Genomic DNA, 17,488 nt, shown 5'->3' with positions numbered 1-17,488 from the left:
CACCGTCCAGCCCCCCCCCCCGCATGACCTGAGAGGAACAGTGAGGCTCCTCCAGTGGACCATGCCTTGGCACTTGCCCTGGTCCCATCTTCTTCTGCCAGAGACCCTCAGATCTGTCCCACTCCTGCCCAGGCCCCCATAGGCACCCTTGACACGAACGATGTAGAGCTGGCCATGCCCATCCAGTAGGCCACATGCACTCCAGCCACGCCCACCCAGTAGACCACACCCACCCTGGCCACCCCCAGCACCACCCCTGAGGGCAACCACAATGCTGATGCGACCCTCAATGAAATTGAGTTCGACACCCCTGTTCTAGAAAAATCTCATGAGGTTTATAGATAAATTATCATGTTTCAGAGCAACTAAAGTTCATTTTCAGCTTTCTCTCCTAATATTTACATTACAATCCTTTATCAAGGAAAAGAAAGAGGGTCTTACATAGATCAAACATTAGAATAACATTTTACTTTAATCCAGCAAATCAAGGAAAGCTTTATTTCACATGACGTTCAACTCCATAAAGTCTATGACATAATAAATTTATAGGTGCATGTCAGAGGGTGAATAAAGATAGGAACTGATCCAGACATATCTGGAGCACAGAGGTTAGTCAAAGTGATATTTATTACTATTTACAAGGGATTACAATAAAGAATCAATGCAGTTTGTGTGTATGTGAGCAGAGAAGTGAAGTTATGAATGAAGATTATTTTTGTTGCAAAAGACAATTTTAAATATATCTGGATTTAAATCATTGTAAGCCATATAACCAGATTGGCTGGCTTTCACACAGCAAAGTAGATTAAAAACTAATCAAATTATGGATCAATGCAATGTGTGAATCCTGTCTTCTGTTAATGCCACAGCATAAGAAGCTTTCCCCTTGGGCCGCTGTAAAGTATTGGACTATCATTCCCATAACCCTCTAGGAAGCCAATAGTCAATGTGACTGAAGTTCAGCATATAAGAAAGTCTTTACGTTATTACATAAGAATATGAGCACTGGAGCGATGCATTTTATCCAAAAAGTCAGTTTACCTAACAATGCATTAATGAGTATGACATAAAAAGTAGCTCAAAGAAAACCTGCCACATATCCTGTGTCACACATTTTCCTGACCCCAGACAGTTAAGCAGCATTGTAGTAGATGAAGATTTATTAGGATTTTTTAATTGATTCAGGAAGCTGGGCAACTCTCTAACCCAATGACTCAATCATTAGATTATTATTTTTTTCAATTAATGTGAAAAAATAAAAGTACATGAATGTATACTAGACACATTTTTATCATATATATAATTCACAAAACTCACTTTATATGGCCTTTTCAAAGTATCTGTGGTCTTCACCTTTGCTAACTTCTGCTGCCATCATCTGGTTTTTTTTCCTATTCATAACCTAGACTCATTTCATAGCTTCCTTGCTCTAGGATGGCCCCTGACTTTTAAAAAAATATGGAAAGGGGTGTTTTCCATCAGAAAACAAAACTCGGTATGCTACATGAACCTCTGGCTGCACAGAGGAGTCATCTCAGGGAGGCCAGTGACCTGCAGTTGGCTCACTATAGAAATGTTGCCCTCTCATCCTGCCATGTTGATACAACTTTTTTTTTCTTTTTCGTTTGCTCAGAAACCATCCTCATGGAATACCTTCCACAAACCAATAACTTCTGCACAATCCACCACCTTCCATCACACCAATCTCAGCCTCCTTCCTGTCCCATGTCTTCCTTCTCCCACTTGCATATCTGACTGTATCCCAAAGCCAAGCACCAAGGCCAAGCTGCAATGCTGTCAGGGGTATGAAGATCAGGAAAGGAGTTCTTCTCAGTTTCTTCTGCTTCCCTGTCTCTCCCAGCACATCGGTGATGAATGTGTTGCTTTTCCTCTTGTTCTGTACCAGCCTGCTACCGGCCCTGCAGAAAAGGCAGGGACAACCCCTTTACAAACGGCAAGAGGCTGGAATTAAGTCTGCCAAATTTATTAACATAAAACAGAGCAAAACAAGACACCAACCATGAAACAGCTGCTGATGATGTCCCAAGCTGTCTTCTAATACCTTGTAAGAGAATGGAGGCAGAAGAAGAGATGGTGTATGTTCCTGAAGCTGGATAATGTGGTAGAAGATATCTCCTTCTCAATATCTTTTCTTCAACTTAAAATAAATTCTGTTATTCTGATATTGGGTATAATTGGTTTAACTATTGTGGAAAATACCCTAAGGCTTCTGTGTAAAAAGAGAATAATAACTAGACGGGATTAACTCAGGGAGGAGACAAAATATTCCTTCTCATCCAAATATAATAAGTGTTTTATTATAATTTTAAATATCCTAGTATTTAACAGGTACTCAACAGCAGTTTATCAGCTGAATAGAATTTGCTGCTTTCTGTTGGATGTTAGATCACAAAAAGTGACATATAAAAGTGACATATAAAAAAATAAAACTGCAGAAAACGTTTGTGCCCCAATTTAATTTAATTTCTTATTAATAATGATCGCCTAATAGAAGAGAAAGGCCAAAGAAAACCTGAAGCCAAACCTTTCAGGAAGACCTGAAAAACATTAATCTTAAATGAAAGGATGTGCAGACTGTAGCTGTGAATCAAGAACTGTGGAGTATGCTAAACCCAACGTGATTGGCACAAGACATTAAAAAAATAGAATGTATGTAGCTCAGGGTTGAATTGTGGAGTCTTCTCTGAGCTTGGTTGTTTGCTTGCAGATGTTTACATCAGGGCAAGCTATTGTATATAAACAGGGATCAAACCCCATACTCACCAGCACTGATGATGTTACCTACTCAGGTAACGAGTGTCTGCAAGGAAGAAAAAAAAACAAGCTCAGAGAGCACCAAGGACTCTATAATGATTGTCTAAGTCTACCATTTCCAGAATATTTCTTTCTGCAACAGCATTTAGCAAAAAGTATTCAAATATTTCATAAATGCAAATATACATCAGAAGAGTTTAGGCCAAATTCCACACACTGCAGAAATGGACACTGCAGAAATTGACAAGGATACTTCAAACTTTATAATTTCTGGAAATCTATGCCTTTTCCTAGGGCTTATATTTACAATGAAAAGTTGTGGTGAATATACAGGAACATTTAAGAATGCATTTAAATTAATGTGATTTATCCTAAATTTCTGGCCTTGGGTTTATAAGAAAGGGGTTGCCAAATCAGAAAGGGCTGTAAGTCAATGAATAGTAAGGATTTATTTAATATACTACGTTGTTCTACCTTATTTTGTGCAGGGAAAAATCAAAAGAATAATTTCCTTAAATTCTCCAGTGGTAAGATGGTTCAACAATTTAATGGCTGATCAGTAAAGAGGTTTTGTTCATATATGCTTATCTAACTCAACATAATTTTTATTTATTCTGTCACCATTACAGTAAACTCACAGAGTGAAGAATATAAAATGGAAACCATCTCCTTAGATTTTGCAATTTTTGTGGGTCACAGAAGGAAGTGATGAAAAGGACAGAATGATAGCAATAAATCTTTTTATTTGTATATTACATCTCACAGTACAAGTTTAGGCACAGAGCGGAAGCATTTTCTCATTGCATGTATGTTTTTACAGTCAACTCAAATGATTGAGGGGGAAACAGATGGACTGAAAGGGGAAATCCCCTGTGTACCAGGCCAGCGGATAGTAAGATAGAGAAGAATAGGCCACCAACACCCTACTTTGATGTTTCTCTGCTGCCATATTTTCAGAATGTCTTCTTTGAAAACAGCTATTAATTCACTATTAAATGACTGGGAGCATTTCAGTGTAAATGTAATGTACTCTCAGTATTCTATAACAGTTAGCAGCTTGGCTGCTATCATTTTGCTACGTTTCTGGACATTCTTCAACTACAGCCTTATAGAAAGCACCTGTCCTAGAGCTTTATAGGATACCTCAAACATTGTGGTCTCAGGATATCTATGCTTTTTCTGGAAAGTCAGGATGCAACTTAGCATGGATAACTGGCTTAGGGGCAGCCACATCTGGTGCTCCAGACATAACTGTACAAATGAACTACTTGCCACTGTTATTGTCTGGGAAACCATGCACAAGTACAAGCCAAAGATTGCTCCCACAACTCCCCTCTCAATGCAATTCTGGAACAGTCATTCCAGAACTTTGCTTCCCAAGCAAAAGTAGCTTTACTTGTCTGGGTTTAACATCAGTTTGTTCATCTTAGCTATTATTCAAGGGAAATGCCTGCATTCATGAAGTTAGTTGGCAAAAAGCAGGCTCTTGACACCTCACTCAAGAACTAGATGACTTCTCACAACTGTTTCATATAGCTACAGAAGACAATCAGGGAGGAGTCTACTAAAACCTCTTCAAAATACTACCTTGTTTCCCAGAACTTAGAGAATGTTTCAGCCCTTTTTGCTTATGTAAAGTTATCTATTTTCCTCAAGGAAAATAAGGGAGTAATCAGGGAATCATTCCCCTAACTCTCTATCATAGGGGATAAGAAATGATCCTCTGAGATACTATAGGTTAATGGCTTAGATATTAAATATTACTTAAACATTAGCCAGTTTGGTCCAGTGGTTAAGGCACCAGCCTAGAAAGCAGGAGATCATGAGTTCAAGTCCTGCCTTAGCCATGAAAGCAAGCTAGGTGACTTTAGGCCAATCACTCTCTTACAGTCCAATCCATCTCTCAGGCTTGTTTTGTGGAGAAAATAGGAGGAGAAAGAAGGATGTGTTCATCGCCTTGAGTTATTTATAAAAATAATAAAGCTGGGTTACAAATTAATTAATTTATTTAATTAATCAGTTAAATAAAATAAATACGCTAGTAAGTAAATAAGTAGATCTCGTGGAAAATTCTGAAAACAGTCTGACAGGAAGGACTGCAACCACTGGAAAACAGGGTCTCCTATCTTCAGCTCTAATTGGCAGTCAGAAAGATACTGCGATTGATAATATTGAAAGCTATTGAGAGGCCAAAAAGAACTGGCATGACTTTTGGGGAATCCAGTTTCCAGCTTTGGTCAACCATTAACGTAGCCAAAGAAGACTCAAGCTTATACGATTCAAATCAACGCCGGGGAAATTAAGCAGGTTTTCCACTAAGAGTAAAAATGGCAATTACAATTATAAAATTTGCAGAATTGGAATCTTCATAGGTCATGAAATTGATTTGAAAACAGAGATTCTCAGGGTAAATTATTGAAACTTGCATCCAAGTAATCCAGTATACCTACCAACCTAACTGCAATGCTCTAGTTCTTTGCTGAAGGCATTTCGAAAAATGGAAGAGTAGAAGTAGCCATTTACAAAAAGCAGTTTTGCATTTCTTCCTGGGAACATCCAAGCAAATAGAAGAAAACTGTCTCATGCTCAAGCCTCAAGCAAGCAGGCATCATATTCAAAACAACAGGAGAAGAGGAGTGGGTAGTAAAGGAAAAACATTCTGTCATCTTGAAAACATTTTCTTCATCCTGAATCTGTTTCACATATATCATTTCTCCTACACCGTAGCTCACGAAGCAAAGTGAAGCTAAACTTCATGTTACATGAAACACAAAGCAAGTGGCTATCCTCTGTGTTTTGCTGTACAGATTTTTACACTTTGTTTATACATTTGCTATGTTTACAAGCATATGTAACATGGTTATCAAATTAACACTTTTTTGAATCATAACAAACAAGCTGGCTTCACACTACCTGCTAAATCACACACAAAAAATACCTAATTAAGTTTAATACGAATGAAGCTTGGCATGCTGCGCAAATACATCTGCCGGGTATTTAGTTGACATGGTTAAAGTGTGCTATATGTCCATAAGAGAGATTTCTTCCACATTCCTAGAACCAATGGATGGACTACTATGAGATGTGGTGCCGGATACCAACTTGGCTGTCTTCAACAAAGAATAGGACAAATCCACGTAAGCCATGTGGATTAATGGCTATTAGCCTGGATGGCAGCATGACTGCATCTGAAGACCATCTGCTGAGAGACTAATGGGCTTCCTTGTGCAGTTGGTTGGGCCACTGTGAGAACAGATTGCTGGACTAGATGGGTCAGGGCTCTGATCCAGCAGAGCACCGCTTATGCTCTTCTCTTCTTTGAGAGAGGGATCTCGGAGTCTTAGTAGATAATCACTTCAATATGAGCCAGCAGTATGCTGCAGCTGCCAAAAAAGCCAACACAGTGCTAGGCTGCATTAACAGAGGGATAGAATCAAGATCACGTGAAGTGTTAATACCACTTTACAATGATTTGGTAAGGCCACACTTGGAATACTGCATCCAGTTTTGGTCACCACAATGTAAAAAAAGATGTTGAGACTCTAGAAAGGGTACAGAGAAGAGCAACAAAGATGATTAGAGGTCTGGAGGCTAAAACATACAAGGAATGGTTGCTGGAATTGGGTATGTGTAGTTTAATGAAGAGAAGGGCGAGGGGTGACATGATAGCAGTGTTCCAATATCTCAGGGGCTGCCACAAAGAAGAGGGAGTCAAGCTATTCTCCAAAGCACCTGAAGGCAGGACAAGAAGCAACGGATGGAAACTAATCAAGGAGAGAAGCAACCTAGAACTAAGGAGAAACTTCCTGACAGTTAGAACAATTAATCAGTGGAACAACCTGCCTCCAAAACCTGTGAATGCTCCAACACTGGAAGTTTTTAAGAAGAGACTGGACAGCCATTTGTTTGAAATGGTATAGGGTTTCCTCCCTGAGCAGGGGATTGGACTAGATGACCTCCAAGATCCCTCCCAACTTTATTATTATTATTTCTTCCCTTCTTTCATTCATTCTTTCTTTCTTTCCTTCCTTCCTTACTCCTTAGGGCCATTTGGAGGATTACAACATATGTTGCGATTTGCATGCAAAAAAGCAACAAAAGAGCTACTTGCTATGTATTTATGCATTACAGAGTTTAGTTCTTTCGAATTATCATAATAATTAATATTATTATGGATTAATATAGGTTAAGAGTGTAATGCAGATAGAGTAATGCATGGAATAATTTTAAAAAGTCAAGGCCTCATAAGTCTTCACTAGCTATTTGGATGCAAATAATCATGTTTCCTGCTTAATTTTTGCCACACTCTATATCTCAGTTATGGGAGCTCTATATTTTTGTCTGCCCTTGATTCCTAAGTGGCAATATAATACTGTCTCATTGTGAACATGAAATATTCTACACTTGTAAGGTAACCTCGAATTTCCCAGCCTCAAACAGAAGAGTGTCAATGCTGCTAACATCTGATCTTCTTGCTTTGACAACAGATGAAAATGCAGCCATTTTCTCTGTTTTTAGAATTAGTTGGTGCTGGGAGGGGGGATTGGAATGAGAGTTCAGTTAGTCGTAATAATAATAACTCTGCTGTGGGAATCCAAGGACAAACTGGGTCCAGAGCCGATAACGTTTTGGTGGGCTGGACTGTTGGGGAGAAAGCCCGTGCTTCAAGCTAATTGGGGAATGTGATTTATGACTGTTTATTGGGGGTGGGAATTGTACTTTGTTACTTTGTATCCAGGGGAGGGGAATTTAGTTTTTGGGTTCAACTATGTAGTGCCAATACTTTGTTTCCCAAATAAAAGATTCTTTAAGGAAAATAATGCCTCGAAGTTCTTTTGATGGGTTTCATCTGTCGGAACCATGACAAAGAGTTCTGGGACTCATCTAGATGCAACCTCCCCAAAATGCAATGTGAATTACACTAAGGGGGGAAAAATCAGCCAGTTTGGTTGCACTTTCCTTGCCTACAAACTATACAGAACCAAACCTAGTCCTGTCTGTGAAGTGAATGGCAATTCATGCTAACAAGTAAAAAGTATGTGTAGCAAACATGGCCAAAGATAGAGGAAAGTTGTATTCTTTTCCAAACATTACCCCAGAACTGCTATACAATTTCAAACATCTTCCCTCTATTTCCTTTCCATTAATTTTAGCTCAAATTTATCGCATTATCCCACCATTCTAAAACAGTTTATATTAAATTTCGTAAAGCTGAGGCTATTCAACCCGTTCACTTACAACATATTCTAGCATCACTTAGTCAATGAGGTTATATAAATCTCATTATTATTATGACATCAGAAAAAATGATGACATAATACTGAAAGAAGCTATAAATCTAAAATGAGCAAATGGCTCTAGTAATTATTTTCTGGTAACTGATTATTCCAGTGTTCTGGAAAGAGGCTCAACATTTCAACAATGTCTATGTAAAGAACATACTTTCATATCAGGCATCAAATCAAATATGAATTATGCTAAAAACCTGTCTTAGTATGCAGAATCATAGCTTGAGGCTTTGCCATCTAAAATCACAGAATCACAGTGTTGGAACAAACTTTCAGGTCTTCTAGTACTGCTCCTTGTCCACAGCAAATCTCAAGTAATGAAGCACCCATTAGGAAGCAGGCAGTTTCACAAACTGTTCAAACAGCCAAAAAATTCTTCCTTAGAGTTTGGTAAAGCTTCCACTCATTAGTTCTCGTCCTATCCTTGAGCACTATGAAGAATAAATACTCTTCCATGTGACAGCCCTTCAAGAATGGAAGGCCATTATCATGTCTCCCCTTTTTTTAAAGCTATATGTGCCCTGCTCCTTTAACTGTTCTTCCAGGATTCTCATTATCTTTGCTGCTATTTTCTGCACTCTTTCCACTTCTTCAGCATTCTTCTTGAACTGGAATTGGATGAACTAGTGCAGCATAGAACTATCACTTCTCAATATACCTCTATTGATAAAGCTTAATATTGCATTTCCTGGTTTTGCAGCTGCAGCACACATAATTCATGCTTAATCTGTGTTCCACCAGGACATCAAATCCTTATCACAAGTACTGCTGCTAAGCCAAATGCGCCATATTTCATGCACATGCATCTGACTTTACATTTCTTACTACTGACCTTCATATTGTAGAATAGCTCCCAATGTTGAAGTCTATCAAATCGGGGGGGGGGGGGGACTCTGCCTGGGTCTAGTTATTTTGGCTTGCAAAGCCCTGTAGTGTCATCCCAAGGTGAGGAGTTGAAACAGTTTATGTCCAGGATGCAAGGATACCTTTTCAGCCTTCCTACTGACTTTTGCAATATACAGGTCTTCTATGAAAGGCAGGCTTTTCATAGACGGTTTCATAGACAGGCTCTATAGGAACTAAGGAAGTATATATTTTTGCTAACTAAAACACCCTAAAATAAAACACTCTTTGCTCTCGAGGGAAAGCAGATGTCAACTTCTCAAGATAAATATCCAGCAAGAACTCCCCTGTGACCCTTAATTCTGCAAACAAGCCTTTTGCTAGTTTATCAATAAAAGATGAAAAAACTACCGAGAAACCCAAATCATAGAATCTTGATTCACCTACATTCACACAAAGCAGATACCCTTTGAGGCAGTGGACTTCACTATCATGTCCTTAAACAGTTCAAGGCTTTGTCTGAGAAAAAGCTTGTCTCTCCAATTTAAGAGAAACCTTAAAGTCAATTACTCCAAAACATGATGTCCATGTCTCCGTCAGCCGTTCACCCAGTAGGCTTTGTGCCAAATGCACTGTACAGCTGCTAGGCAACTCTGGAAACTCAGCTAATGCCATTAAAGCAACGAACAAAAATCATTAGACTTCACCAAAACCTGCTTAGCACTACAGATTTCTAAAGTTTGTACAATCTGGATGACGAGAGAAGAGTGTAATGCCATCCTAGTCCTTGACCAGATATTGTATTTTAAAAGGATTTTGTAGAAAGAAATGCTGCTACAATGTCAACATTACACGATTACAACAATCCTGGACTGCCTTTTCCATCAAGCAATATTGTGCATCCTTAAATTGATTTGCTCCATTTGTGAATACAGTGCTGATTTGTAAACCTGATTTATGGCTTAGTGAGTTGTGTGGATCTAGACAATGGAAGCTTGTTAAAGTTTCACATGGCATATAGGCCAGTTGGTTTGTACACGTACTGTACATCTTTTGAATGATGTCACAAAATTCAAAAGTGAGATCACAGCCACATAGTCAGAAATCTGAAGGAAATTGCTAGCTGTTAAGTATTAAAATAATAATTACCAACACTTGGTAATTTTGTTGATGGCAGAGGAATGATGACAAGGAGAATTATTTAGAAAACTCTTTTTTTCGTCCTTGAAATCATCTCATGTTCCCCACTTTAGTACTATTTTATATTACAACTAATTGTTATAAATTGGATTTTTTTAAAGAAAGTTTTAGTGAATGCAGCCAGGAGTATTGTCCATACATAAAGACTAATCATTCTAGCCTCTGGGAAGGAAATCAAGAAATTTGAGTATCATCTTTATTTCCAAAGAACGGCAACATTTATTTAATAAATCTACACTGAAGAATGAAACCAGTCAGATTTTTAAGTATCCACAGTATATTAAGACATAACTATAGACTGGAAACATACACACATAGAAAGAAGGGGAGGGGAAAATGAAATTACATTTGCACCCTCCTACAACTTCCTGCAGATAAGAATTCCTGGATTTGGGCCATCCAGTGTCACTCGGAAAGTATCTCAATATCCATATATTGAAAATGGAAGGCAAATATTTGCACGTACCAAGAACACACGTCTGGGTTTTTTTATTTTTTTAAAAAGCAACATTTACACTGAAACAATGGAAACAGTCTCACAAAATAGAAAGGATATTCTGTAATGACTGGTGTGTTTTATGGAACTGTGAATTTATGGAATGGAAGATACAAGTCAGGCTGCAGCAAAACATCCCAATAATCTTCTCTTCAGTCTACAATCCCTTGATGTTACCACATCAATTATCCACACTTCATTCTTTTCAACTACAGTTAAATCTGATGTGTTATGACTGTTATTTATCAGTTTGTATTTGGAAATTCCACAATTTATTATTTATTGTTTTAATGTTTTACTGTCTTTTAATGTTTGTAAGCCACCCAGTCATCTCTAGATGAGATGGGTGGCATACAAGTCAAACAAACAAACCTGCCAACCAATTTTTCATTACTGATAATCTTTACAGATGGTCCAGTGAATCATTTTGGTGATTGTGTTATGTCATTGCTTACCATCAGTTTGTGCAATCTTTTTACACAAACTGAGTGTGTGTTCTACAGTTTCTTCTGCCTTTGTACAATCTGTATTTTGAATCATTTGATTTTTCAATTCTGCCCTTGATTGCATTAGTTTGAAAAGCTTGCTCCTGAGCAGCCAAAATCAAGCCTTCAGTTTCTTTTTTTAATGTTCTAGTTATATGCCAAATTTTATTTTTATATCTTTATTCTACTTTTTCCTCAATCTTTTGTAGAAATTGACTATGTAATGTTTTCCTTACCACAAGGAATTTATTATTCCTTCTGGATTCTCTACCAGTCCAACAAGCGTATTCTGCCCTGTTCTTTTCTCCTCCTTTATTTTTGCAGTCAGTATTAACAAAAAGGAGAGATCAAACCCAAAGTCCCTGATCTACAGATGCTCTTAAATCCTCCTTTTAACATCTATATGAGATCACTGGGTGAGGTCATCTGTCAACTGGGGTCAAATATCATCAATATCGTGATGATAGCTAGCTGTACATTTCAATCCCAAGTTGACCGAGTGATGTTGTCCAAGTTTATAGTTTATAGTTTATTAAATTTTTATACCGCCCTTCTCCTGAAGGACTCAGGGCGGTGAACAGGGCATGTGTTGTCCCGGTGCCTGGAGACTATTGAATTGTGGATGGGAGGAGGGTGGAAACAGACTCATGCTCAACCTTAGCAAGACTGGATGGCTGTCGCTGTATTGGGGCACTTGGATTTGGAGTCCTTGACTTTTAGTTTTGGATGAGATTGAACTTATCCACTTGGAACTAATGCATAACCTGGGGCTCCTCCTGAACTTTCAGCACCTGCTCAAAAAAATGGAAACTGTAGCCAGGAGGGGCTTTGCACAAATTCATCTTGTGTACCATTTGAGCCCATTCCTGGGGTCACTCGTGGTCACTCACACTTTGGTCACCTTGTGCATGGACTTTACAATGCAGTCTATGTGGTTCTGCCCTGAAGACTACTCAGAAGCTGCAATGGGTTTAGAATGCCACAGTACAGGCAATAAGGGATATTCCTTTTTATATCTATTTTGTTATGGTACCTCCCCTCTGGAACAATATTCCCCCCCCCCCGAGGTCTGAATGGTCCCTGTCCTGTGTCCTTTGGATGTGCCCTGAAGACCTGGCTCTTTTCCCGGACTTTGGGCTAGGATGGGGGGGGCTCAAGGATATTATTGTGTTAAAAGAACATGGGGGTTTTCCCTCTGAGCTAATCATTTTTTTGCTGATTGGGTTGTCTTTTTTCCTGTTTTTATTCTTATACACTACCCTAAATTGTTTGGAGTTGAGAGGCCTCATAAATGTATTTTAAAATAACATAAACTCTAAAATCAGCCAAATATTTTCTTCCAAAATACTCAATTCTCTTTCCCATTTGCCACTCTCCTAGCAATCAGTCAGTATTCCTTGTCCATGAGCAAAGTTCAGTTCTTATTGGGCTGGCTTGCCCCTCAACTGCATTTATTGCTTAAATATTTCTTTTTACTTCTTGAAAGCATCTGCTTCTGCAAATATGCCAATGTTTTTCTCTAGTCAGGGGTGCTATTTTAGTTACATAAAAAGCAAGACTCAGCTCTAAATTCTGAAAATAGAATGTAACATTAAATTTAGTGTAAGTGCTCCGCTACAATAATTTCTTTTAAAACTATTTTTTAAATTTACTACTATAAGTCATAAATCTATGGCAGAGAATATTGGTCTTCCGCTGTGCCACCCCCTGCCGCCGGACCGTGGAACCGACCAGGTGGTTCCGTCCCAGGTACCTAATGGACCCAGAACGGTTCCAGATGGTGCTTGGGTCCTTACCTATCTCCCTCACTCACAGCCCGGTCGATGCCTTGGTGGATGCCTGGGAAAGGGCGGCCACCGAGGCACTCGACCGTGTTGTACCCTTGCAACCCCAGACCCGGCACAGATCCCGTTGGGCCCCATGGTTTTCTGTGGAGCTCCAGGAGATGAAGCGTCGGAGACGGGGTCTAGAGAGCGGTTGGAGATCCACCCGGTCTGAATCTGACCGATTGCGACTAAGAGCCTTTACAAGGTCTTATCTCACTGCGATGAGGATGGTGAAGTCTAATTACTTCGCTGCCCTCATCGCGTCCGCAGATAATCGCCCAGCCGCCCTGTTTAGGGTGACTCGCTCTCTCCTTAATCAGGAGACGAGGGAGGATCCCTTACAGGGACGGGCTGAGGAGTTTAGTCATCATCTGGTGGACAAAATCGCTCAGATCCGGACCAATTTGGACTGACTGGGCAGAGTCTGGCATGGAGGAATCAAGCAGTCTTGAGCATGTTATCTGGACTGAGTTCGACCCTGTTTCCCCCGATGACGTGGACAGGATCATGAGAAGACTGAGCTCCACCGCTTGTTTACTGGACCCGTGCCCCTCCTGGCTGGTTTATGCGGCTCGGGAGGAGACACGAGGCTGGTTCCAGGCAGTAATATCTGCTTCCTTGAAGGAGGGTGTCTTCCCTGCCGCCTTGAAGGAAGCGGTGGTGAGACCCCTCCTCAAGAAGCCTGTCCTGGACCCAGCTGTTTTAAATAACTACCGTCCAGTCTCCAACCTTCACTTTTTGATGAAGGTTGTTGAGAGTGTGGTGGCACATCAGCTTCCTCTGTTCCTGGAGGAAACTGATTGTCTCAACCCGTACCAATCGGGTTTCAGGCCCGGGTACAGCACGGAGACGGCATTGGTCGCACTGGTGGATGATCTCTGGTGGGCTCAGGACAGGGGATGTTCCTCTAGTCCTTTTAGATCTCTCAGCGGCTTTCGATACCATCAACCATGGTATCCTACTGCGGCGTCTCAGGGGGTTGGGAGTGGGAGGCACTGTTTTACGGTGGTTCTCCTCCTACCTCCTGGGCCGCTCGCAGTCGATGTTGACGGGAGGGCAGAGGTCCGCCCAAAGGTCTCTCATTTGTGGAGTCCCTCAGGGGTCGGTCCTCTCTCCCCTCCTGTTCAACATCTACATGAAACCGCTGGGCGAGCTCATTTGTGGTTTCGGGGTGGGGTATCATCAGTACGCTGATGATACCCAACTTTTTCTCTCCACCCCGAACCAACCCAGTGATGCACTCGACGTGATGTCCCGTTGCCTGGAGGCAGTCCGGGTTTGGATGGGGAGAAACAGGCTTCGTCTCAATCCTGCCAAGACTGAGTGGCTATGCATACCGGCATCTCGGACTAACCAGTCCATTCCATCTTTAATGATGGGGGGGTGAGGTGTTACCCCCCGTCAATAGGGCTCGCAACTTGGGTGTCCTCTTGGATTCACGGCTCAATTTTGAAGACCATATAGGAGCTGTGACCAGGGGGGCTTTTGCCCAGCTAAGTCTGGTGCGCCAGTTGCGGCCCTATCTGGACCGAGATGCCCTACGCAGAGTCACCCATGCGCTCGTGACCTCCTGGCTAGACTACTGCAATGCTCTCTACATGGGGCTGCCCTTGAGGACCACGCGGAGGCTTCAACTGGTGCAGAATGCAGCCGCACGAGTTGTTATGGGAGTTTCCCGATACTCCCGTGTAACACCTCTTCTCTGTGAGCTGCATTGGCTTCCGGTTGCCCTCCGGGTGAGATTCAAGGTGCTGGTAATGACCTATAAAGCTCTAAATGGCTTGGGTCTGGATTATCTAAGGGAACACCTGCTGCCGGCATCAACTTCCCATCGTCCTGTGCGCTCCCACAGGGAGGGCCTTCTCAGGGTGCCGCCGGTTAAGGAGTGCCGGTGGGTGATCCCCAGAGGGAGGGCATTCTCTGTGGGTGCGCCTGCCCTTTGGAATGATTTACCTGTGGAACTTTGGACCGCCCCCAATCTGCGTTCATTTCGCCGGGACCTGAAAACTTGGTTTTTCGATCTATCAGGCCTGGACTGAAGGGGTTTTAGCTTTTTATATATTGTTTTAATTGTTGGGCTTAATTAATTTAATTTAATTTTATATTATCCTTATATTGTATTTTATGCTGCCCTGTAAACCGCCCTGAGTCCTTCGGGAATAGGGCGGTATAAAAATCTAAATAAATAAATAAATAAATAAATAAATAAATAAATAAATAAATAAATAAATAAATAAACAAACAAATAAACAAATAAACAAACAAACCAATATAAAAACTGAGGCACCAAAGAAAGAGGGATTCACTAGATATAATAGGAGAAGACACAGAATGAGTCAAAGTTCTAGCATGTGGTGACAACATTGTGCTGTATTTGAATAATCCTTGCATACATTTATATTGGTGGCGGAGTGAATGCTTCTGGGATGGATAATATACCCCTGGGCTTATTACAGTAGAGCTTTAACACAAATAATAGCAAGTTTTATTCTGGGAAATCAAATTAACTCTGCCAATTAACTATCATTTGGTGAGTCAACATTTAAAGTCATCTCCTCTTGTCCATTGTAATAATCTGACCTCTCCCCTTTGATACCAAGATAATATGGTCACATAATATGTGGCTAATTAATCATGTAACTATATATATATACATATATACATATATACATATACATATACATTATACATACATACATACTTTTTTAACATTACATATATATAATGTACATATATATATATATATATATATATATATATATATATATATATATATATATATATATATATATACATTATATATATATATAATGTTAAAAAAGAGGAACAAACAGCCACATGCTTCTCCCAGAAGAAGGAAGCAGAAGCCACCAGCCTGATGATGACGGATGGGATTCCGTCGAAACGTCGCCCCTACACCTTTAGTTCTACGCGGGGAAAAACCCGAATAACCAAAGATCCATATATATATATATGTATGTATATAAAGTCACTCAACAGGAAAGAACAGCAAGACTGTTCAATAATATGTATTTTTTTAAAGGTCTCTATACGTTTAATATCAAGCTCTGAAAGAGCACCAAATAATGAATATATTCATGCATCCATTCAAAGTTCCACTCAGTTGTCCCATTTTATTTTCAATTATATAAGAAATACTGCTTGTATTAATGACAAAGAGGAAGACACCTTAATTATAAACATTTTTTTCAATACTATGACTAATTCATACTTTGTCCTTCATTACAGATTGTTGGAGAACTCAATATTTTGTTGGTCATACCACAATTTATATATAATAAGAGAACCACTACAAGAGGAGATCCAGGTTCAAGTCTATCTCACCAATGGAATTCATTGGGTTACTTTGAGCCAATCAATCTCTCTCTGTGGGAATAATAATGGAGGATGATCCCTACATAAACTAGCTTGAACTCATAAAAGAAAGGTGAGATATAAATCTAGCAAAGAAATACAGCACAAATCAGGCAACTGGTCCATACATGACTCTAACCAAAATCCCACCCTCTAAAAACTCCAATCCATTTTTTTTTTCAAATATTTGAAGATGTCTATCGAATTCTCTCTCAAAGCTAAGAATCTTCAGTTCTTTCAATGTCTCTTCATAGGATTTGGTTTCTGGTCTCCTAATTATTCTTACTCAACATTTTTTAAAGTATGTGGTCCAGAGATGCACAGAATACTCAAGATGGGATCTCACCAATATAAAATAAAATCATGGGATTACATCCTGTTATTTGAAGACTACACTTCCCTTGATGCAGCCTAAAATTGCTGGCTTATGTTCAGTTTGCAAATGAACTAATTATTCCAAGGCCTGTTCCAGTACTGTCTAAGTACTATTACCAAACAAGATACCCTGTACCATATTCTGATAAACTTGATTTGTTTCCTAAGTGCATTTCTCTCTGCTAAATTTAATTTTGCTATTTTCTAGCTAATTGAAATTTATTTCTCACTCTTTAGCTGTTGACTCTTTCCCTCAGTGTTGTGCCATATGCAAAATTGACAGCTCCCTCCAGTTTGATGAGCAAGCAAGAACTGATGAGCACACTGAGGATGAGCTATCAGTGTACATTACACCATATCATGTATTCATGCTTCGCTGAATACACTTCCAAGGTGCCTATGGGGATCCAAGTAGCACTTAAATGAAAAGCTGATGAAATGTGTGTTCACTCTAGCATTATTTCACGCTATATGCTTCCAAAGGTCACAAAGAAAAGCTCACGATTTTTCACCACATTTTCTAGACACTGTAACAGGAAAAATAAGTCATCTTTTATTCTTAAGCCATTCAGCTTCTTCTGTCATATGGAAAAATAGTAGGGATATCAGATGGATTTCTCTTCGGTGCAACAGTTGGGTGAAGTTAGCTTCATGCTAAGATACAATTTGTTTAAACACAGTTTAGTAAATAAACACAATGTTAAATCATGGTTAAAGTATTAATAATCTATGTAATAATATAGCTTGGCTGCTTTTTGCTTAGTATGTTGAATGAAAAATTTAAAAATACAAGAGCCATGTTCAGACTTGGCAATTCCACCTATC

The 17,488-nt window shown here is 39.7% G+C and overlaps 1 protein-coding gene across 2 annotated transcripts in view; it reads right to left on the bottom strand.

The window, feature by feature from the left end:
• Nucleotides 1-17,488, bottom strand: part of TFEB (transcription factor EB) — a 96,686-nt gene that overhangs the window by 75,964 nt on the left and 3,234 nt on the right. For both annotated transcript variants that reach the window (XM_083359865.1, XM_083359863.1), the window contains exon 2: nucleotides 2,785-2,821. The gene's annotated coding sequence lies outside the window, so the exon portion shown is untranslated. The remainder of the gene's footprint in view (nucleotides 1-2,784; nucleotides 2,822-17,488) is intronic.

The sequence above is a fragment of the Vipera ursinii genome, assembly GCF_947247035.1.
Source record: "Vipera ursinii genome assembly, chromosome: 3".
NCBI lineage: Eukaryota > Metazoa > Chordata > Lepidosauria > Squamata > Viperidae > Vipera > Vipera ursinii.
This window is presented reverse-complemented; position numbering and strand designations above follow the sequence as displayed.